This window comes from Cucurbita pepo, chromosome 11 (assembly GCF_057944985.1).
Source record: "Cucurbita pepo subsp. pepo isolate OVF chromosome 11, ASM5794498v1, whole genome shotgun sequence".
Lineage (NCBI taxonomy): Eukaryota > Viridiplantae > Streptophyta > Magnoliopsida > Cucurbitales > Cucurbitaceae > Cucurbita > Cucurbita pepo.
The window spans coordinates 8,148,123-8,173,591 of record NC_141808.1 but is presented as its reverse complement, the minus strand read 5'-3'; positions in this window follow the sequence as shown (position 1 = coordinate 8,173,591).

Genomic DNA, 25,469 nt, shown 5'->3' with positions numbered 1-25,469 from the left:
CAAGACCGACGTGAAGATAGTTAAACTCTTCACGGTGTTGGAGTATAAGAGATTTTGAAAAAAGATTCAGAGATTCCCTATTGCTATGAATTGGGTTGTTTTTCTCTGAGAATTTGATGCATGATCTTTGAGTAAAATTGAAGGTTGAGATTTGGTAGATAGTTTTAGGATCTACCTTTGGAATAGTCCAATTTTGGAGTTGATCTTCGATCCTGGCAATTTGATATTCTTGATTGACAGTATTTGAGATTGTGAGATTTTCTCCCCTTCTATGTTCATTTGAACTTTCTTCTTCATTGGTAGAACATTTGAAATGGTTTAATTTTCGGAGCTTTCTCAGAAATTCATAAGAAGATAGATAAGATAAGAGATAGAGTAGAATAATTTTTATCTGAATTCTTCAATTGATATTCAAGAGAGAGCTATCGGCCGATCGATGCTCTCCTTACATTGGTGAAGTCATTTTATAGACTTCGGATTTGAACGTAAATTTGAAAAACACCAACTAAGATATAAGATCAAATCTAACAAGACAGGACCCCTACAAGATCTACTTTCGTAGAAGTATGAAAAGACAAAGCAAACTAATAATTTAAAAGACTAATAATTTACAAACACTGATAATTCACATGTGAGCCTTCACTGCGTGGGTGACAAGTTGTCAATCTTTTTTTTTTTTTTTTGTCTCTGATAAAGGTGTCAGGTTGTAGATAAGATTTTCTTTAGAATTTTTCATATGACTAAGCACCCAAGCTTGCCAACGGACTTACTGTGCTTCCCGCGTCTTACCACCTGGAACACAAGGGCTATTCGCTTAGCTATCACATACTCCAAATTCTTCTGAATCTCTCTTATCATCCTCCTGGTTTACACTGTCGTTCTTAAAGATCGAGTAACTCCTCTTCCCTCACAAAAATTAAGAGGATGGCTCAGATACCATTCCTACGCTTAATGACTTAAGCCCTAACAATTTACATGAGCTCTGTCATCCTAGCTTAATTTACATATTCAAAATAAAATAATAAGATGAAAGTGGAAATCCATATTCATCAATAATTTGATCAAAATGGAAAAGGTGAAAATAATAAAAGTGGGAAAAGTGAAAATGATGAAGCAAAGGATAGAAGAAAAACAACCATGATGAGATATGTGAGGAAATATGTTTCATCTTGACATATTTGACCTACAATTTTTTTTATTTTTTTAATGTTGTAGCGGATACTCGATTCTAGGCATGAAAACTATCTCGATAGACCAATGTAGTCTTTCCAACATGCTTTGTCCTCGTTCACATGCATCCTAGGAAAATTTCTAAAAGGTCTCCCAACATATAATTGCTCCGAGTAAAGCATGCTTAACCATGTGGTCCTATGATTGAGCTACCATAAAGGAAGGTGCTCCTTGGTTGTATAGGTAGTGACATTCAAGTCTTTTAAACATTTCTTAGTCATCTTATTCTCACGATCGCTCTTATAAGGATGTGATCTTAGGTGATTCTTGTACCCATAATTTACTCAGAAGTCACACTTATTCACATAGTATTGTTTTTTCATAAATTACTTTTTCAACCAAATTTAATAAATTCAAAGTAAAAAAGAAAAAAAAGTAAAATAAAATGGAATTTGAGATAAATTGACAAGAATATTACTTTAACATCTTTTTTAGTTATTATATGGATAAATATATTTTTGTTCTAGTAATTGTAATATTATATATATTACATAAATTTAGTAGTTACTCAATTGATTTTTTATGTGAGCTTTTTTTTTTTTTTTTAATCAAACTAATATATTTTGCTTGACAAACAAAGTGTTAGTTAATATGTAAGGAACGTTGGAAAGAGAAAAATAAAATTTAACAAATGTGAAATAGAAGTTTTAGTCGTAAAAAAAAGTATACCTAGTTGAAGAACAATCATTCTATTTTGAGTACAAATCTACTAATTTTGCTACGGCATAGTAATATAGCATAATGTGAGACATCCGATCCCTTCAAAAACTTTTTTTCAGAACATGCCAACTAGTAGATTCATTGACAAAGAGGGGCTCTGTGGTGGACCTCTTGACAACTGCAATGGAGATTCATCGTCTCCATCTTTTAAGGTAAGTGGAGTTTCTATCATTCTAATTATGATCATCTTATATTGCATGAGACATCCATTCCAAATGGAGCAAAACAAGGAAAGAAAATCTACGGATTCGGATTTCTATTTCCCACCTAAGGAAAAAACTTTCTTCCCAAGATCTAATTGAGGTCACTATTACTTTTCACGAGATGTGTGCTTATGGTGGGACTGTATACAAGGCAGTGATGCATTCTGGATAGGCCATTACTGTCAAGAAGTTAACATCAAACAGGGAAGGGAGTAACATCGATAATAGGAAAGAACCTGTAAAGTATTTTAAGAGTTTGTAGTATATGAGGTAATGGTTATATTACCCAACTATTGCTTAGATTTTGCATTTGTTCTAGGATTCAATAAAGTATTCTCTGTATAGTTTTTGAAAGGAGCTATTTTGTTCTTGATTCTCAATCTTGTAAGTTTTTAAGGTTCATAATTCCTTGAGGCATAAGTTATAACATGCGTTCGTAAACATATGAATACATCGTAATAACAAACATGAGTTGTTCTAGAAGGTCATACATTCATAATGAATTCCATAGAGGATTCTAGAAGGGTCTTGACTTTTATGTCTTGAGGTGTTTCCTTTAGGTGTTTCTTTGGTCCTAACTTGCTTTAGGTTCCAAGCTTGCTCTAATCAACTTGAACCATTGAACATAACTCCTTGTCCTTACAAATAGGCCTCTAAAGAAGTAGCAAGTCATTTGGAGCACATATAGACCTTGAATTTAAATAAGTAGTCCTAGGGGCATTTTGGTCATTTTATCTCTAATTTTTTGTTTTGCTAATCAACATGTTCCAATAACTTTCAAACATCATCATATCTTCAGACATCACATAATAAGGTCTACCACATAAGTTAATAGCATTTGGAGGTCTTTTAGATCATGAACCATAATTAGATATCCTTAGGGGTAATATAGTTTTGCACCATTTCTTTGTTTACCTACTTATCCTTCCTTATCCAATGTAACACCCCAAAAATGAAGAAAACCCATCCATGTAAGACCCAATGAATGCAAGAAAAGAAATCAAGAGGATTGATCAAGGACAAGAGTCTTAATAATGACCAAGAAGGGATGAAGAATTGTTAGGAAAATTATGGATTTCTTTTTTTTAGAAAAATAGTAATAATATATTCTGAACGTGACAAACTACTTAATGACCCCTGAAGATATGGATAATTACGAAACTGCTATTATGACAAGAATCAGATGATCAACCGTGACCATCTGCACAAAATCCATCGAATCTCGACTCTCAGCCTATTGGAGCAAAGATCTTAAACAAGGTAAGGGGTTTGACCCATATCGAATCTCGACTCTGAACAGTGACCATCTCGACTCTCATTACTTTTGGATTCATAGACTAGTCGGAGCAAAGAATCTAAGCCCTATATTCTCCACCTTCAAATATCTTAAACAAGGTAAGGGTTTGACCCATTTGTAGAATGACATCTCTTTCATCATCATTAGGACCTCCAATAAGATGAAATACATACTTTATGATGAAGTTTTAAAATCAGGTAAGACTAAAAGTGTATTGGACATTCAAAATTATCTATATCGTACATTTAGTCCATGACAAACTTTTAACTTTATATCTATTTGGTCCGTAAACCTAAGAATATGTCCAACAGGTCTCTAAATTTTCATTTTTTTAAGTTCACATTTTAGGAGTAAGAAATTGAACTACCGAACTTTGTGATCTTAATTCATACCGTATCTACTAAATTATGTTTAGGGTAGTTCATACCTTATTTGCAAACGTTCAAAATGTATGGGTCAAACTACTATAATACGACAGTTTCTCATTAGTGGAAGCATTTGTGGGTCAAACTAAACTGAGTTTATTATGCGAGTGTCGCCCATCGAACCACTTGAGAGTCGTAATAAACAAATTCCATTATGCGATTGATGTAAGACCGTGACACTAATCATGTCAATTTGAACAAGCTTATAAAATGAATTATTTTTATTTGGTGGCTATAAATTCAATTGATAATTCCATAGTAAATAGATTAGCAAAGAAAAATAATGATATTCTTTGAGACTGCGCCCACATTGTAATCCGACCCATTTTCATCGAAATAATATAGACAAGTAACGTAACATTAAAAGCTAATGAGATGTTTAAATTTTATAACTAATAAAAAAAGAACGAAAGTTAATTTGGTTTTGTATTCTTGTCATATTTGAGTTTGATTTATGTTCGAAAAAATGATGGGAGATTTCGATAAATGAGGGCAAATAATTCCGATCAAAGTGGAAGAAATTAATAAATAAGTATTTTATGCATTGAAATACCTTAACAAATCTTAATAATATAATTCATTAAAACTAATACACCGTATCAAATTTATATCGATTTATTATAATATCATAATCAAAACCCTCCAATTCATGGATATATCGATTTTTTATATTCATTTTGCCGGCCATGTGTAGCAAATATCATACAATTTGGTTTTATAGTTGAACATACAAATACCATGTTCAACCACTAACCACAAACATAGAGTATCGTTGCATTTGGTTCTATCTCTATCATCCTTGTATATATCAAAGTAATGCGACTAGCCAGACCACTGGAAGGTGCAGTAAAACTGTGTTGAGCCCCAAAAGTTTGGTCGAAAACTAAAAGCGTAACCGCTCAAAGGTGGGAGATGATGGACTCCCAAGTCATCATCACCAGATTTGCAGTGAATAGTGAGCTGATCATGACTTCTTAGAACATTTGTTATGTTTACTGTAATCGGTGGGTTTCAGAAGATTTTTCCATCGATGTTAGTAAATAGGGTAGCAAAGAACAATGACAATAGGAGAGACCGTGAAAGTGTTGAAAATGAATTCATTTTGTAAATATGAGAATAATTGTGTTGTATTTGTTCCACTTTTATATGAGTAAAATTAGGTTCCATTGTCAATTACCCCACTAAAACTAAAGAAACATATTATTGTTATATTGGAATGGGTAACCACCACCATGTTAAGCTTGTATATTTTTTTTTTATTATTATTAGTAATATTTTAGTTATTTTCAAAACCACCCAGGGGAGCTATTGTTAACCATCTTTTGTTAGCAGTAACACCCGTTCTAAATTGTAATGCAATGGTCCTTTAAATTTAAAGTTGATGAACAAGGATGACGTTTCAATATTTTATATTCTTGTTGTGAATGAGGGCAATTATGGACATGTTTGGTAACGAGTTCTCCTTCTTTGTTCACAATAAAAATAGAACCATGTTTGGTAACGGATTTTTTAATTGAAAAATATACATTTGAAACTCGTTAGGGGTCTTATGGAAACTCCGCCAGAGAGTAGCATGAATGAGTTAAACAATAGTGAGTAAGTAATCAATTCATGGGTGTTTTCGAAAAACTCAATTAATTTTTTTATTAATTATTCTATAATCTCTTAAAATAATTTTTTTGAAGTATTTAGAGGGTGATTTTTCAAAACATATATTGAGTTTGAATTAAAAAAATGTAATTCAATGTTTTAAAATAAATAAATAGATTTTTTAATATATCAACATTTTATTTTTATTGATAATAAAATTTAAACAAATGACTGGGCCTTAACCAACCTAACACAAATATTAATTGGTGTGGGTTGATTCCATTATTTAATAAGGGTTGCTTAGGTTAAAAAATTTACAGTCAAATAATGGAACTAGATTTAAAAAATGTCTCAACAAAACCTAATGCAACCCATGAACACTCCATAGTGTGCAATTACGATATCATACTATGAGAGTTACACTCATCACAATAATGTCAAAAAATATTAACCCCGAATTAGTTTTTTTCACCGTGTGGTTCTTATTAAGATTTCAACTTTAAGTAGAGAATGACGATGATTCGATACAATTAGCAGAAGACATTGGGGATGCTCTAATCCTCAGCGTGGATAGTCCGATTGAATCTCTGATTTTGGATTCAGGTGCGTCTTTTCATTCGTCTCAAAATAAAGAGTTGTTTCGAAATTTCAAGTCTGGAAGTTTTGAGATGTGTATCTTGCCAACAACAAAGATTTGAAGATCTAAGTAAAAGGGGATGTCTGCATAAAAACTCCGACAGGAAATTAGTGGACATTAAAGGATGTTAAATATATTTCTAGTCTCAAGAAGAACCTGATCTCTATTGGTCAGTTAGATAGCACAGATTATGCAACAAAGTTTGGTAAGAGTTCGTGGAAGATTCTGTAGGGTGCTATGATGGAAGCACGTGGCACAAAATTTGGAACTTTATACACCACTGTAGGATTTATGAACAGAGCTGCTATTGTTGAAGTGTTTCCAATTGAAGTATATGGCACAATAGACTTTGACATATGAGTGTTAAAGGAATGAAAATGCTGGAAGGAATTTTTGGAAGGTCTGAAATCTGTTCATATGAGTCCTAGTGAGAACTGCGTTATGAGCAAACAGAAACGAGTTAGCTTCACAAATACTGCCAAAGAATTGAAGAACAGTACCGGGACAACGAAGCCAATGGGAGTTGAGGTTGAGTTGCAGAACAATTCACAAAGTGATGTTGTAGCAGATACTCGAGAAACTCCTAAGACCGTTGCTGGAAACTAGAGGTGAAGCAAGTGGGAGTTGAGGTTGAGTTGCTGAAAGATTCACATAGTGATGTTGTAGCGGATACTCAAGAAACTTCTGAGACACTTGCTTAGGAACCAGTGGTGAAGCAAGTTGGAGTTGAGGGTTTAGTGACTTGAGCCCTTACAATTTACATGAGCTCTGTCATCCTAGCTTAATTTACATATTCAAAATACAATTCTTAATGTACATCCAAATAATTAGATGTAAGTGGAAATCCATATTCATCAATAATGTGATGAAAATGGAAAAAGTGAAAATAATAAAAGTGGAAAAAGTGAAAATAATAAAACAAAATATAGAAGACAAACAAACATGATATGTGAGGAAATATGTTTCATCCTGACATATTTCACCTACGATTTATTTATTTATTTTTTATAAATAGTTTAACGACTATTCAGTCATTGATGATGATATTTACAGAGGTGGTTGAGAATCCAAGAATGGATAATTGAGATCATAAATCGTGTCTTCCTCTTCTTCTTCTACAATAGAAGGAGAAGATGTCGAACCGACTGATGCGGCCTCTTGAAGATGCTTTTGAAAATCAGCTTCAAGTTGTCTAGGCTAATGCAGCGAGTAGCTTCGACTTTGAATTAAGAAATTCGGAGGTCCTCTTCTTGGATAAATCCTGAAGGTGGCAATTCTCTGATAGCCAGACCTTTACCGCTTTGATATATGCGTGGGTACAAGTATATTTATCCCACCATTTGATTTTAATAGTTTTGAAGACCTGTTTTATTTGGTCTTCTATTTCTTTTATTTGAAAATTCCAAGTTAAAATACAAGAAATTTGAAAGTATACACAAAAGCGCATGGTTAATGGAAATGGGGTTTTGAATATATTTTGAATAAAGTAGTGGAAGGATTCCTGTATTGGAACGGGGAATATATCTTTGGCTGATCCAAAGATTTTCCACCATTTGATGAACCAAAATGGATAATGAATTTTATGAGCATTCTGGCAAAATTGGATAAACCATGAGTGCTCATAATTTTGATACCAAATGACATTGAACCATGCCATCTGTTAGTCTCTATATGAGTAGGAGTGAAGAACAAACGGTTTTGAAAAAGTCTTTTCCGTGTACGGTTCTTGATTTTAGTACGTCGGATTTATGACTTTGAAAAATTTTAACTTTGAGTACGCAATTTTTGAAGGATCATCGCGGCTCGGAATATGAGTAATTTCGACAGATTTTGTGTCGACTAAAATGAATTCATAAAAGTGTCTAGTCTTATGAATATCTTTCGGGATATAGAAGAATCCCGATGGATAGGCTTTCTTGACGACCTCGCTGATTTTTGGGTTGTCGTATTCTTGTTTTACCAGGGCTTCTGATATAGACACAGATTTTTTAAAATAGGTCCTGATTTCAGGAACTGGAGAAAATCGAATGGGAACAACCGCGTCCAAGTAGGTTGAGGGGACAGAAGGTCACTTTGAAGTGGAAGAAAAAGTAGGTCTCGATGGAGTAGTGGCAGATGGCCGTGTTGAAGAGGCAGAAGGCCTCCTCGGAGTAATAACCTCCGCTTGTTTTTTAGAAAGCTTTGCTCTAGACTTGGTCACCTATCTGAAACCAGCATCAATTGCGTAGCTATCGGATGTCATTGGAGTAGGTGTGTTTGAAGAAGAAATGTTGCTTTCTCACCCGTTAACACTGGGAGAAGGAGGTTGGCTAGGGAGAGTTTTTCTTCGAGAGTAAGAACTCTCTTGAGAGGTAATCTGCCAAGGGGTTTTCGACCCCTTTTATAGGCAAACTTTGGAAGTCGAAGCAAGATAAAATGGCTTGCCATCTAGCAAAAATTTGTTTAGACACAAGATTCTTGACATCTTTTTCTAAAACAAATTTAGATGCCATTGAATCTGTTTTGATAACAAAGTTTTTGTTAATTAAATTGCTTTGAAATTTTTGTACAAAGTACTATTGAAAGTATTTCTTTCTTCACTGATGAGTAATTTTTTTTAGTAGAATTCCATATTTCCGAATGGAAACCGACAATGGATTCTTTCTTGTCAAGAGACTGTTTCAGGATTCCTCCATATCCAATATCGGATGCGTTGGTCGCCACTATTAAACTAGTCCTTAGGTTTATCAGCTATAAACACGAAATTGACTTGACAAGGGATTTGATTTTTTTGACTGTTTGTGTGTGTTCTTCAATCCAGGGCTTTGGATTGTTTTTGAGCTTTTCAAAAAGTGGCTTGCAAATGGGTCTGATATTTTGAACGTAAAAAGACACATAATTAAGACATCCAAAAAATCGTTGTAGTTGGGTTTTATCTGTAATTTGGTCCGAAAAGTTTGAGGCAAACTCAATGGATCTTTGAATGAGTTTAATTAATCCCAAATGAATTTCAAACCCAAGAAAACGGATCTTTGTTTGAAAAAGTTTAATTTTTGGTTTAGACACAACTAAACCGTTTCTATTGACTGTCGTAAAAAATGATTGAAGATGCTTGAAGTGTTGATTGATGTTTTGAGAAAAAATCAGAACATCGTCAACATAAAAAATTGAAAGGGATTGAAAATATCATTCATAATCTTTTGAAATTCGGATGGAGCGTTTTTTAGCCAAAATGGCATAACGTTTCATTCGTGTTGTCCCAAAGGGACATTGAAAGCCATTTTGTACTTGTCTTTTTCTGAAATATAGATTTGCCAAAATCCTGATTTTATATCAAATTTTGAAAATACTTTTGCATTTGAAATTCTTTGCATTAAATCTGATTTATTTGGAATTGGATATCTAATCCATTCCAAAACCTTATTTAAGGGTTTGTAGTTTATTACCAGTCGTGGGACTCCAGGTTCCTTCTCTGCCTGGTTGTTGACATAAAAAGCCGCACATGACTAGGGGCTCTTTGACGGCCTAATAAGATCCTTCTGCAAAAGATCATTGATTTCTGCTCTGCAGAATGTTAGTAATTCCTTATTCATTTGAATAGGTCGGGCCTTCGTAGGAATATTTTTCTCCTCAAGTTTTTAACATAAGGAAGATGAACTATGTGTTGCTTCCTATTCCAAAAGGCATTAGGGATAATTGAACAAATCTCCATTTCTATTTGAGTTTGTAAAGTTTTGATTTTAGACTGGACGGTCTTACTTTGAATCTATTCTTCTTTTCTTTTGAATGAAATTTCTTCCTTCAAAAAAGAAAATTTTTTTTTGTTTATAATTTAATACATTTATTGTTCTTCTCAAAGTTATTTATTTCACTAATCTTTATTAGAGGAAGGAAATTAAATTTTATCTACTTTTTTAAGGCTTTTGACTCTAACCCCTTTTCAGTTATTTTAGAAGGGTATGATTGAGTAATGGAAGGTGTACCTAGGATTAGTTCTTGTCCTAAGTCCTTTACTAAAAGAAAGGAATTTACGAAGCAAATTCCGTCATTATAAACATGGACTTTAGATAATTTGTAATTATTTTTTAGTCTATTGTTATTTGCACCTCTATGGCCCTCAGTAGTTTTTTCAAAATACTTTGTAGGTATTAGGCCTTCTTGAATGCAATTTTGATCGGCTCCAGTATCTATGAGAGCCTTTAGTGTGATTTTGAAATCATAAATTTTTAAGGTAACGAGAGCGTACAATTATTGGTATTGAGGAGTGGTGATGACTCCAATGAAGGAACTTTGAAAGTCATCCTCGTCCAGGTTTAGTTGCGCCGTTTCCTTTCGTTCGGGCAGCCGTTCCTGAAGATTGAACTTCTTGGCGAAGCATATAGGATTCTGGCATGGTTCCAGATCTTAATGCCTGTACTTCTTGTTTGAGATTATTAATCTCTCTTTGTAGGTCTTGAGTAGTGAGTTCTCTCGGTTTTTCAAACCTTTGGAGAACTGATTGAAGTCGGTAGGGATTTCTTTCTTCCCTTTCAGGTGGCTTAGAGATTGTCATGGCATCTCTGAGTCGTTGAGCGATTTTCTGTTGAATTTCTGCATCTTGAACTTTTTCTACTACTTCGAGTAGAATTTCTTGATCCTTTGTAAGGACATTTATGCATCCTTCGCACGTCCTCTTTCCTTCCTGTCTTGATTCATATTCTGTGCTAGAATATGAATCGGATTCTTCTTGGAGTTCGAGGATTTCTCCCTCGCTTGATTGTTCTGAGTCTGTTAGAGCCAGTCATAGTAGCTGATTTTTTAGCTCTTGATCTATATCCAACTCATTGATCTTTCCTCTTATCGAACACTTGTTAGCATAGTGTCCTTCTTCTCGACATTTGAAGCAAGTTTTCTTTTTCTTTCCTCTATCGATTTTTGTAGGAGTATACTTTCTTCTTGAATATGTTGGCTTTTGAGATGTACTAGTTTTTTTCGATACTTTTCTCTGGGCCTGTATGAATTATAAGGCTTTGGATGCGTCTTAACCTTCTTCCTTCTGGAGGTTGAGGGGGCCTCTATCCCCTTGCATCCATATTGATCGCAAAATCTTCCAAGCTCTTTTCTATTTGATATCTAAGAATTGAGCTTGTTTTGAATCTTTGACTCATTGCAATGTCTGAGTTCTTCTTCTATGATGAAGGATGCTATTGACCTTTATGACAAAGTCTGCCATGGAATTGTTCCATTATACTTTGTCTTAAGACTGTCTTTGATCCTTCATGAGAAGTGTTTTGGTTGTCCATTGACAAAATTCTCTTTCCATAATTCCAACGAACTGTCTGTTCTAATAAGAACTTTGCTCAAATACATGTCTTTGTACCACCTGAAATCTCCTAAGGTGGGGCACTTCAGGTTATGAGTATTTCAACGGATCTTTCCTGGTATTTCAAGGGGTTGCCAATGAAGAATTCTATAAGGGTATAAATGAGGGTGTTGGCAGCATCCTCTACCCTTTCATGTTGTACTTCGGTCCTAGTTGATGGACCTTCCTCTTTGATGATTTGAGTAGTTGGCCTAATGACATGGTGGCTTAATATCTGTTGGCGAGTTGCTTCATCAAGCTATTTGTCCCACCAGTCCTTGAGTTGCCTGGTAAATCCGTTCACTAAAACTTAAGCTATTTGATGGTTGGATTTATGGCCCTGTAATTTATACGCGCCTGCGGCCATCATCATTTCATTGACAACATTCATTATTTGATAGTCGGATAATCAATCGATATTCCATTCATATATTGGTAGACCATCGTAATGAGCTTGAGTTTGTAGAGTCTTTTCTTCGAATTGAATATTCGGAAAAGACGGTTGAGGATACCAGTTTTTCTGATTACTGGTATTATTTTGACTTCTCCTGGAGATTCTTTCAATTCGATTGTAGAGAGGCTCTTCTACCTCATCTAAAATCACGTCTTCGAATTCTTTAATTTCGTCGTCATTGTTAACGACATTAACAGATGAATCCTGATGTGTTATCCCAGGATTTAGGATTCTATCCAACTTTTCTTCTATTTTGGCCATCGCGGCCTCTTCTTTTGAAATCCTCTTTGTAAATACGTCGAGGTTTGCCGGTCTGAGTATTGGGATTGACACATCGACTTTTGGTACAGAGCTGCCTACTTGTTCTTGCAGAGTACCAGAATTTTTTTGAGATTTTTCCCTCGATACTCTCAAGCTGGGTGGAGATCGTGGATAAAATCTTGTTTGAATAATTATTTTGATGCTAGATATTCTTGATATTCTTTAGGGTCGGATTACCCTTTTCTAGTCCTCCTGGGATAGTTTTGAAAGGACTAGCTTTGACCTTTTCTCCATAATAATTGTCAAATTCGACTTCTTCCAACGGAGGATGTTTTGAATATACTTCTCCTCTTCTGGTAGTCTTCCAGCTTCTTTGAGTCGAAGTGCATATTTGAAAAATATTTTCTTCAAACCATTCGAAGAATGATATGTTTTCTTCTATGGTTTCCAGAATGAGACAGAACTACTGAACGAACCCCTATTCTGACAGTTCACTCTCATTTATCTTTCGTTTCGTCTCCCTTCTCTTTCCCTTCTTTCTTTCGCTGTCAAGTCGTCTTCAATTCTTCTTTCGTTTCGTCTTTCCTTAATAATGAATGAATTACCTTGACTCTCTTTTATCCCAAAAAATAGGGTAAAGATAGACTTTTTAATAAAAAAAAATAAGGGGGAGATAGGATCATTCTTGTTTTTTTAGTGTTTACAGTCGAGTTCCGGAGGGAAATCAGGGAAAATGGACTCTTTTATCCCTAAAAATAGGGGAGGATAGAATTTCTTTTTTGAAGCTCCAGCTAGTAGGGAAAAGGGTCTTTTAATGTTTTACCCCTATGCTGGATAGAATTTCTTTTCTTGAAGCTTCAGCTGTTAGGGAAAAAGCTCTTTTAATGTTTTACCCTTATGTTGGATAGAATAAATTAATTAATGGTCCGTCAGAGTTCCAGAAGTAGGAGTCTTTATCTTTGTTTCGTCTCCCCTCACTGTAAACTCTCATTCATCTTGCATTAATCTTTCGTCTTTGTTTACAGTTCAAGAAGAAATAGGTTCCAGAGGTAAGATCATAAGAGTTGTAGAGGTTCATGAGTAAGTCGCTGCTCGAGGAGAAAGATCAGATCAAGAAGCCGAGGTGTAGGAGTTCCATCTGGTTCAGTAGTTCAGTCGTCTTCCTCTTTCGTTTCGTCTTTCCTCTCCCTTCTTTCATTCTGTAAAGGTTCTGGTTCTGGTTCAAGAGCCAAGCAGCTTTACCTCGTTCAAGAAGAATCAATTGTCCAGTTTACCCTGTGAAATAAGGTGAAGGATTGGATTCATCCTGACTCAACTCAAAAGAAGAAGAATTGAGAATAAAGAACTAAAATGGACATGACATAGCAAGTTGCTAGTACCTTCCTTCGGAAACCACGTAATACGCCCTGAGGAATTCCTACCAGGAGTTCGATTGGATCTAAGCTTCTTCCATGTACAAGAGATTCTATGTACCTCCTTCCTATGTTACAAATCTTGAACCCGTAAACGCCTGTTCGCATCACAAGAGGGCCAAGCGGCTAAATTTCTTCAAGCAGGCCCCCTTTTTCAGTAGATGAAAGACAGATGCAAGTATATTATCTCAACGCTTCTTTTCTCTTTACCCCTTTTGTTTGATATCCTTCTAAATTGGGGTGCACCTCCAGATGGGCAGGGGTCGGCCTCCCACTCTCTTAACTGTAGCATTTATTAGCTTAGCTGAGTTGGGTGGATCGTGCAATAAGCCTCTCTTCACCTTCCCTTTCTCATACGTCTTCTTTATTCAAGCCTCTCGCCTCACCTTTCGAGATCCGGTCCATCATCAACTCAGTCAGATAGATCTGATTGTTGACTTTTCTTAGGTGAACTTTAAGGGATTTGATCGGCATTTCGTGGGCCCTTCGGAATTCGACCTTTTATCAGCAGGTTGGGTAGCGTAGTCAGGTTAGAGGCGCAATTCAATTCTCCGAGTTGGCCCTATATTTCTTTCTTTCTCTTTTTTGCGAAATTCGATTGCTGTCTCCGAAGTCCTTCTTGATCGATGGTCCCCATTAGCATGCCAATTAGCAGCCGCTTCTTTTGGAAGGCGAGGTACTCATGTGTGATCGGTAGATTCCACGGTAGCTCTCATTCTAGCTCGACATTAGGAGCACGGGGGCTCGAGATATCTAAAGGAGGTACGGAACCCTACCGTACGATGCAGTTGAAAACCGTAAGCCCAGCCTATCCAAACAAGAGCTTGGCTTCAGTTTTCTTTTTCTTTGTTGAACCCTCCACCTGGTCGGTCTACCCTCTTTGGAGATATCCCAATTCTAGCGTTCGTTATCAGAAGTAGAGATAGGATTTATTACAACTCCAACATTTATGTGAAAATGACAGAGCTTTAAGGGGAAGAAGCACATCCTCCACCTTCACTTGCGAAGCGCTACGCTCCTGCTTACGAAAGACTACTTTCCAAGCTAATTACTGAAGAAAGACTACTGGGAGTGGGAATCAAGCTCCAGCCTTGAAAAAACTGCCCGAGGATCGACCTATGCTACTACCAAGCTCACCGCAAGGGATGGCAATAACTCAAACTTCGATACCCAAATTCATTCACCCAAAGACTGTGGACAGAACTAATCTCATTCTTTTTTATGAATTACTGCAACGCCCGAAGCAGAAAGCGAAGCTCCTCTGTAATGCCTATATATGTGTGTGAGTGGCTCTTTTTGGAGACTTAGCCCAATGGCTACCACCCGAAGTGTGCTAAGTTAATCACAGGGAAACCTCAAAGTGCTTTCGAACTTCTGACTCTATAAACTTGTATGGCTTGCTTGTTTAGCTTGTCCCCTCTTTGAATGTGTACAGTTCGAGCAAGCAAATGGCTAGCAGGGCCGAGTAACCACAATGAACGGGACGAGAGAAGTTACACAAGAATATGACCCTAGAGATATCTATTATTCTTCGTGCATCTAGGTCTGGTTCCTGAGAAAACGGATATATATTATGAGCGAGTTTCGCCGTACAATATAGAACCCGAGACAGGCTGAAACTAATGAATTACCCTGGTTGGTTGGCGTCGGCTAGCTAATAGGGCGAGCAGCATAATAGAGTGGACGGACGACGTGAGTGAGAGCCCAGACCATAGCGGCTGACGAGACTTCTCTCTCGACTTTAGCGACAATAACTTTCTTCGAGAGGCTTTCTCTTTTTTCTTTCTTTATAGGGGATCCGCTGAGGTTTTTGGCTCGCAATAAAGCTAGGGCCCTGATCGAGCAACTAGTAGTCCTATCTATCTACCTCTCCAGACACAATATCTTGAGTACCAATGATGGTGACTACATCTGCTGGCATGTGATGTTTGGCCATAGAATCGAGTCCTTGTGAATGGGCAGAGCCAGGTGCTCTTATTTTACGACGGTAGGAACGATTTCTTCCATTACTGACCAGAAAGACACCAAATTCCCCTTTAGGTGCTTCCACTGCGGTATAGGTAGAAGAAGCTGGTACGGAAAAACCTTCTGTATAAAGTTCGAAATGGTGAATTGAGGTAGAGTAGACCGATGATGATCCTGTAGTTTCCCATCATAGGGCTTTCTATCTATAGATTGAGGCATTACCAAGGAGCTAATTCGTTCAGAACTCAGTTGACTGCTTCTATAGATAAGGCAGAGCGTCCTTGGCTCAGCATTATAGCACATAGGGCTTCAGCGCTACTACAGCGCTTGGCTAACGCTCGGCTAAGTCTTGAACCTTTGCGCTGACCGTTCGCTTTCTCAGTAGCAAAAGCTCTTCTCTTTGCCCCTTACGATGAAAGCCTTAAGCGAGAGATTTGTTGTTTTATTGCTCCTGCTTCCTCACTGGGCTCGTCAAGCCAACTTAGCTTTTTGGTAGTTGAAGCGGACATTTCGAAATGAGAGCATCGAAGATATATAGACACAGTTACGCTTACTAAATGACTGACTTAGGCCAGCATGAAAGAAAGGGCGGGCACTCTCGTGTTTCAACCCCACTATACTCTGAATAAATAGTTGTGGGGCACTGTATACTGATAGCTTCTATGATAAGCAAGTGAATGGGGGCGGTGCGTGGCGAACGGTTCATCAAGCCATTTCTCGCCTCAACCCCCGTCATATAGGAAGAGGGGTGAAACAGCGAGACCAAAGGGAGAGGGGTGAAACAGCTCGACCGGTAGGGAGAGGGGTACTTTACAAATAGGGGGTAATTGATTCGCACCTGACTGTGATAGCCCTCTCGATACCTTATTATGTGAGCTTTGTTACTAGTGGTCGATTTCCCGTGGCGTTATAGCCTTTTCCCAGTGCGCGAAGCCCCAACGAAGAAGATGTTAGTGGTTTCTCATTGGGTCAATAAGCAAAATCCCTCTTTTTGTGCTACTCCTACTCCGTCAGCGGTAAAAAGACTAAGAAAAGGCGAAGCGTTCTCTTGGTTTTCCAACCTCTTGCTTCTAAAGGCTGCCCTCTCTCGGCTGGATGTTGTTCCAGCCTACTACGAGGATCCCGTATCCAGCAACCCAACCTAAAAAAAGGGCATCAAAAAACCTTATGACGGTTGGAACTATGAAGCTGACCTTATTATTCATTCAAAGGGTAAAGGGCTTTTTCAGCTGGTGTGCAGGAGCGCACTTCTGTTTTCCCTTTACTAGACTAGTGGTGGGGTCCCGTGGTTCCTATACCGCCGTGTTTCCTGGTTCTTTTCTTTTAGTGCTTCGACCCGAAGCAATAGCTTCTAGCTAGTTCAGTGGCTAAGATGGCTGCGCTCCAGCTCACTCAAGAATGGGACGACAATGGTCCGCCGGCAAGCTCGTTCTGATCTTGGATGCAGTACATTGGAATCCTAAAGCACCACCACGAAAGCTATCGCGGGTTCACCTTCGGTGCGGTAAGGCACCACCCGGTTGTGCCAGCAGCCAACTCCGGCGTGTCAGCTTAGTTATCATCATCAAGCCACTTAATGTCTAGCTTCCCAACAGGTAGACAGTTCCTTTTCCCCCCAGATCAATGAAGAAGGGAGAAGTGTGTGTATTCTTCCGAATCCCCGAAAGCGAAGCGCTATGCCGGGGCGGGGGGATGGGACAAGAAACGGCTCCGAAGAAAGCTATTTTGGTTCCCAATGTTTCTCCACGCCCAACGAGATGCGTCAACCTCGGGATGCTTTACTCCTAACCCCACAAGGTTTCGAGATGGAGCTTAACCTGAGTCTCGGTTAAGAACGGCGATGAGCATCGTAAGGTGCTGCTCTTCGCAAATCTCCTCTGGTACCTACGGGTACGTCAGGATCCAATTGGTCATGAACATCGTAAGGTGCTGCTCTTCGCAAATCCCAGCATACCCCTGGTTGGGATGGGTAGGCCCACCACTTCACTGTCACTTAGGCCTGTAAAAAGTCAGTGGGGGGGACCCTGTCGGGCTCCTTCCCCCCCCCCCCAAAAAACAAGAAACTGTACGTGAGAGTTTCCCTTCATACAGCTCGAATCATTCTTAGATGCCCCGACGAGAGAGAGGCATCCTTTCCTTCTTTGTTGGGTTGGTTCACGCGCAAACGAGCACCGGCCGCAACAGCAGGGAACTATGACCAATATAGTCAGACACTTAGCTACATCTGCACGCAAAAGGAATGTGGTTCTGGTTGAGGCTTTCTTTCCTTTATTAGTAAAGGGGGCGCGGGACGTTCGCGGAGTCCGTGCCTTACGTACCACCACGGGACTGTTCGTTCTTTTTCGGAATACAAATTTTTTAGTAAACGAGATTTTACGAAAAAAGTTCTTCATATTCATAGGGAGAACAACGATTTTTTTTATGTGAATTTGATATAACAGGTGAGAAACCGCTATTTTTCAATTAAATCAATTAAATTAATAATTTAATTGATTTAATTGAAAAAAAAAATCTCTTTTGCGAGAACCCTAAGTATAACTTCACTATATTATATATAACGGAACCCTTTTTTTTAAGACCCACTCGTTAGTAGTTAATAATCCGAGTGATTGGATTTAGATCCTATTCCTGGTAGGAAATGAGATATTCAAATGATTTATTTTTTATCGAATGACTATTCATCTATTGTATTTTGATGGAAATAGGGGCAAGAAAGCTCTATGGAAAAAAGATGGTTAAATTCGAGGTTGTCTAACGGGGAGTTAGAATACAGGTCTAGGCTAAGTAAATCAATCAATAGTCTTGGTCCTATTGAAAGTGAATGATCAATTATCAATAATATGAATAAAAACATTCCTAGTCATAGTGACAATTCTAGTTACAGTACTGTTGATGATTTAGTCGGCATTCGGAATTTCGTATCTGATGACACTTTTGTAGTTAGGGATAGTAATAGCAGCAGTTATTCCAAAAGATACCTGAATGCCAAGTATGGCTCGTAATAATCTATCTTCGGGGGCATACGATGATTCTTTCGCCATCTGAGGCGTTAATTTACCTACTAAAATATCGCCTGTCTCCACCCACGATCCCAGCATCACAATTCCATTTTTGTCTAAATTTCGGAGTAAGCGGGCTTCTAGATGTGGGATTTCGTTAGTGATTCTTTCAGATCCGTGGCTTGTCACATGAGTTTGAATTTCATATTTCCGTATGTGGAAAGAAGTATAAATATCTTCATATACCAGACGCTCGCTAATTAGTACCGCATCTTTAGAATTGTAACCTTCCCATGGCATATAAGCTACTAATACGTTTTTTCCCAACGCAAGTTCGCCACTAACTTTAGCAGCACCGTCCGCTAAAATTTGCCCTTTTTTAATGCATTTACCCTGGTGAACCTCGGATTTTTGCTGCATACAAGTATTTTTGTTAGAACGTTGATACAGAACTAATGGAATTCTTCGAGTATACCCATTGCCCGAAAAAATGATCTTGTCAGTATCGGTATAAATGATCTTTCCCCCGTGTTCGGCTATAGCGCAACCCCTGAATCTCGAGCCACGTGGCGTTCCAACCCAGTTCCAACAATGCACTTTTCGGACCGAGAAAGCGGGACTGCTTGACGTTGCATATTAGAACTCATTAAAGCACGATTCGCATCATTATGTTCGATAAAAGGAATGAGGGAAGCTCCAATAGAAAAATATTGGAAGGGAAAAATACTTCGAAGATGAACTTGTTCCCATTCAATAGTCAAGAATTCTTGACGGTATCGAGCTGGAACAATCTGTTCTTCCTGAATACCTGGATTCAGTGCCAAAGAATTTCCTGTCGCTACCATATAGTATTCATCTCGACTTGGTGATAAATAAAGCATCCGCACTTTTTTTGATCTCTCAGAAATTTCATAAAATGGAGTTTCTAGAGATCCCCAATGACCAATCCTTGCATGAATTGCTAATGATCCAATAAGTCCAACATTAATTCCTTCAGACGTGTCAATTGGGCAAATGCGTCCATAATGACTAGGATGGATATCTCGTATCCGAAAACTAGCAGTTCGCCCTGTCAATCCTCCTGGGCCCAAATAACTCAATTTTCTCCCATGAACTATTTGTGTCAATGGATTAGTTCGATCTAAAACTTGAGATAATGGGTGTAATCCGAAAAAAGATTCAAATGTGGTTGTTAATGGAGTTGAAGTTACCAAATTCTGAGGAGTCGGTATCAATTTATGTCTAATTGCTCTACATATAGTTCATCTAACCATATTTTCTAAACGAACTAGAGCCAATCCGAATTGATCTTGTAAGAGATCGGCGACAGAACGAATCCGTTTATTTTTCAAATGATTCATATCGTCAAGTGTACCCATTCCAAATTTCAGTCCAATCAAATGATCTGCAGCTGCCAATATATCTCGCGGTAACAAAAAAAAAAAAAGTACTCTCCTAAAAAACGTACCCTATAGAGTACACGTCACTCTTCAGAACAGTCATTACACATAAAAACACAAACACTATACTTTACAAAAACATAGACATTTTCAACCAACAACAAACATGAAAAATACCACTAGCCATATCATACTACTGACACACTTACACAAACTCCATAAACTCCCTTCAAAACACTGAACCACTCAAACAACACTCACATAACGGATAATGCGATTTCTCCTCTTTGAGCCAAAATACATAAAACAATACCCAGAATGCTGTTCTAAAACGTTACACACCAAAGATATCACACAATTATCACTCTCAATAACTTCTAACTCACACCAATGTATCCTATACTCCTTACACCTTCCGGCTACGTAGTTTAATAGTTGCATCATAGACCGGACCCTCCTTTTACGGTGAGGCACCCTCCACTGTGCGCAAAAGCCGAAGGCGTAGTGGCATTTCCTTCGGTTACTACATTTTGCCTATCCTCATGCAGCGCGGGGTAGAGATACGGAGGTATGACGTTTAGACAGATAATAAGCTCCACCCTGACTCCTTACGCTGGTAGTGACGTTAACCCTCTGATGTGATGGTATGAGAATACCATTGAGCTCTTAATTCACTTCGCTCAGCTTCTTTGTAGGTTTGGAAGAAAGCTTTTCTCTTTGAAGAGTTGGCAGCTGACATAAAATCTGCCTTCAATAATTCTTTGTCTATCTGGAAATCAGTCGTAATGACATTTAGCTGACTTTCGTAGACGGATTGAGTATCCATATCCGTATGGGTTGGAGATCTTGAGCCATCTTCATAGTGGACTGATGCTCTTTTTTTATCATAACTGACCTCTTTTACCTTTAAGGGGTCATACATTGATCTTGAAACTCCAGACGTACTTGGTCTAGAACTCAAGAATTCTTTTACTTTTGATTCTGACGAGGGTTCTTCGCTGAATTTTATTTCAACGCTTCCATCGTCATGTTTAATGATTTGTAATGGGTTTTGAGATTTCTTTTTCCTCGGAAGATTAGCATCTTCTTTTTTCTAGAGAGTATTTCTTGTTATTTGATCCCAACAAAGAGTTTTTGTTACAGTCACTGGGGACTTTCCAATATTTGCCTCTATGAGCATGGTTGATCCTTTTGGCGAGGATCTTAATGCTCTTGGAGAAATATTTGTATTCACGAGTTTGTAATAAACCCTGAATATGACGAGTGAAGAATGAGTTTCAGCCTTGATGTTAAATTTTTTTTATTGTAAGTCCAGCATGAGGGTTGATAATATGTGCGGGTCGTGGAGCGACAAAGTAAAATTTGGATAACAATTGAAATAGACTGGTTCATTCTCTAGATTGGATTGAATCATTCCCAATGAAGAATTTGAGAAATCTTTGAGTAAAATTGAAGGTTGAGATTTGGTATATAGTGTTAGGATATACCTTTGGAATAATCCAATTTTGGAGTTGATCTTCGATCCTGGCAATCTCATATTGTTGATTGACAATATTTGAGATTGTGAGATTTTCTCCCCTTCTATGTTCATTTGAACTTTTCTTTCTTGGTAGAACATTTGAAATGGTTTGATTTTCTGGAGCTTTCTCAGAAATTTGTTCATAAGAAGATAGATAAGATAAGAGATAGAGTAGATTAATTTTTCTCTCAATTCTTCAATTGATATTCAAGAGAGAGCTATGGGCCGATTGATGCTCTCCTTACATTGATGAAGTCGTTTTATAGACTTCGAATTTGAACGTGAATTTGAAAAACACCAACTAAGAGATAAGATCAAATCTAACAGGATAGGACCCCTGCAAGATCTGCTTTCCTAAAAGATAGAAGACAAACAAACATGATGAGATATGTGAGGAAATAAGTTTCATCCTGACATATTTCACCTACGATTTTTTTTTTTTTTTTTTTTTTTTAATGTTGTAGTGGATACTCGATTCTACGCATGAAAACTATCTCGATAGACCAATGTAGCCTTTCCAACATGTTTTGTCCTCATTCACATGCATCCTAGGAAAGATTCTAAAAGGTCTCCCAACATATAATTGCTCCGAGTAAAGCATGCTTAACCATGTGGTCCTTTGATTGAGCTACCATAGAGGAAGGTGCTCCTTGGTTGTATAGGTAGTGACTTTCAAGTCTTTTAAACATTTCTTAATCATCTTATCCTCACGGTCGCTCTTATAAGGGTGTGATCTTAGGTGATTCATGTACCCATAATTTACTCAGAAGTCACAATTATTCACATAGTATTGTTTTTTCATAAATTACTTTTTCAACCAAATTTAATAAATTCAAAGTAAAAAAGAAAAAAAAAGTAAAATAAAATGGAATTTGAGATAAATTGACAAGAATATTACTTTAACCTCTTTTTTAATTATTATATGGATAAATATATTTTTGTTCTAATAATTGTAATATTATATATATTAAATAAATTTAGTAGTTACTCAATTGATTTTTTGTTTGAGTTTTTTTTATTTTATTATTATTTTAATCAAACTAATATGTTTTTCTTGACAAACAAAATGTTAGTTAATATGTAAAGGAACGTCGGAAAGACAAAAATAAAATTTAACAAATGTGAAATAGAAGTTTTAGTCGTAAAAAGTATACCTAGTTGAAGAACAATCATTATATTTTGAGTACAAGATCTACTAATTTTGCTACGGCATAGCAATATAGCATAACGTGAGACATCCGATCCCTTCATAAACTTTTTTTCAGAACATGCCCACTAGTAGATTCATTGACAAAGAGGGGCTCTGTGGTGGACCTCTTGACAACTGCAATGGAGATTCATCATCTCCATCTTTTAACGTAGGTGGAGTTACTATCATTCTAATTATGGTCATCTTATATTGCATGTGACATCCATTCGAAATTGAGCAAAACAAGGAAAGAAAATCTATGGATTCAGATGTCTATTTCCCACCTAAGGAAAGAATTTCTTCTCAAGATCTAATTGAGGCCACTATTACTTTTTGCGAGATATGTGCTTATGGCGGGACTGTATACAAGGCAGTGATGCATTCTAGGCAGGCCATTACTGTCAAGAAGTTAACTCAAACAGGGAAGGGAGTAATATCGATAATAGGAAAGAACCTGTAAAGTATTTTCAGAGTTTGTAGTATATGAGGTAATGGTTATGTACCCAACTATTGCTTAGATTTTACATTTGTTGTAGGATTCAATAAAGTATTCTCTGTATAATTTTTGAAAGGAGCTATATTGTTCTTGATTCTCATTCTTGTAAGTTTCTAAGGTTCATAATTTCTTGAGGCATAAGTTATAACATGCATTCGTAAACATATGAATACATTGTAATAACAAACATGGGTTGTTCTAGAAGGTCATACATTCAGAATGAATTCCTTAGAGGATTCTAGAAGGGTCTTGACTTTTGTATCTTGAGGTGTTTCCTTTAGGTGTTTCTTTGGTCCTAACTTGCTTTAGGTTCCAAGCTTGCTCTAATCAACTTGAACCATTGAATATAACTCCTTGTCCTTACTAATAGGCCTTAAAAGAAGTAGCAAGTCATTTGGAGCAGATATAGACCTTGAATTTAAATAACTAGTCATAGGGGCATTTTGGTCATTTTATCTTTAATTCTTGGTTTGGTTAATTAAAGTGTTCCAACAACTTTCAAACATCATCACATCTTCTGACATCACATAATAAGGTCTACCACTTAATTTAATAGCATTTGAAGGTCTTTTAGGTCATGAACCATAGTTAGATATCCTTAGGGGTAATATAGTTTTGCACCATTTTCTTTGTTTACCTACTTCTCCTTCGTTATCCAATGTAACACCCCAAAAAATGAAGAAAAGCCATACATGTAAGACCCAATGAATGCAAGAAAAGAAATCAAGAGGATTGATCAAGGACAAGAGTCTTAATAATGACCAAGAAGGGATGAAGAATTGTTAGGAAAATTATGGATTTCTTTTTTTTAGAAAAATAGTAATAATATATTCTGAACGTGACAAACTACTTAATGACCCCTGAAGATATGGATAATTACGAAACTGCTATTATGACAAGAATCAGATGATCAACCGTGACCATCTGCACAAAATTCATCGAATCTCGACTCTCAGCCTATTGGAGCAAAGATCTTAAACAAGGTAAGGGGTTTGACCCATATCGAATATCGACTCTGAACAGTGACCATCTCGACTCTCATTACTTTTGGATTCATAGACTAGTCGGAGCAAAGAATCTAAGCCCTATATTCTCCACCTTCAAATATCTTAAACAAGGTAAGGGTTTGACCCATTTGTAGAATGACATCTCTTTCATCATCATTAGGACCTCCAATAAGATGGAATACATACTTTATGATGAAGTTTTAAAATCAGGTAAGACTAAAAGTGTATTGGACATTCAAAATTATCTATATCGTACATTTAGTCCATGACAAACTTTCAACTTTATATCTATTTAGTCCGTAAACCTAAGAATATGTCCAACAGGTCTCTAAATTTTCATTTTTTTAAGTTCAACATTTTAGTAGTAAGAAATTGAACTACCAAACTTTGTGATCTTAATTCATACCGTATCTACTAAATTATGTTTAGGGTAGTTCATACCTTATTTGCAAACGGTCAAAATGTATGGGTCAAACTACTATAATACGACAGTTTCTCATTAGTGGAAGCATTTGTGGGTCAAACTAAACTGAGTTTATTATGCGAGTGTCGCCCATCGAACCACTTGAGAGTCGTAATAAACAAATTCCATTATGCGATTGATGTAAGACCGTGACACTAATCATGTCAATTTGAACAAACTTATAAAAATGTCTCAACAAAACCTAATGCAACCAATGAACACTCCATAGTGTGCAATTACGATATCATATATGAGAGTTACACTCATCACAATAATGTCAAAAAATATTAACCCCAATTTAGTTTTTTTCACCGTGCCATTCTTATTAAGATTTGAACTTTAAGCAGAGAATGACGATGATTCGATTCATTTAGCAGAAGACATTGGGGATGCTTTAATCCTCAGCGTGGATAGTCCAATTGAATCTTTGATTTTTGATTTAGGTGCGTCTTTTCATTCATCTCAAAATAAAGAGTTGTTTCAAAATTTCAAGTCTGGAAGTTTCGAGATGTGTATCTTGCCAACAACAAAGATTTGAAGATCAAAGTAAAAGGGGATGTCTGCATAAAAACTCTGGCAGGAAATTAATGGACATTAAAGGATGTTAGATATATTCTTAGTCTCAAGAGAAACCTGATCTCTATTGGTCAGTTGGATAGCACAGGTTATGCAACAAAGTTTGGTAAGAGTTCGTGGAAGATTGTGAAGGCTGCTATGGTGGTAGCACGTGGCACAAAATCTAGAACTTTATACACCATTGCAGGGTATGTGAACAGAGCTGCTGTTGCTGAAACGTTTCAAATTGAAGTATATAGCACAATAGACTTGGACATATGAGCGTTAAAGGAATGAAGATGCCGGAAGGAGTTTTTGGAAGGTCTG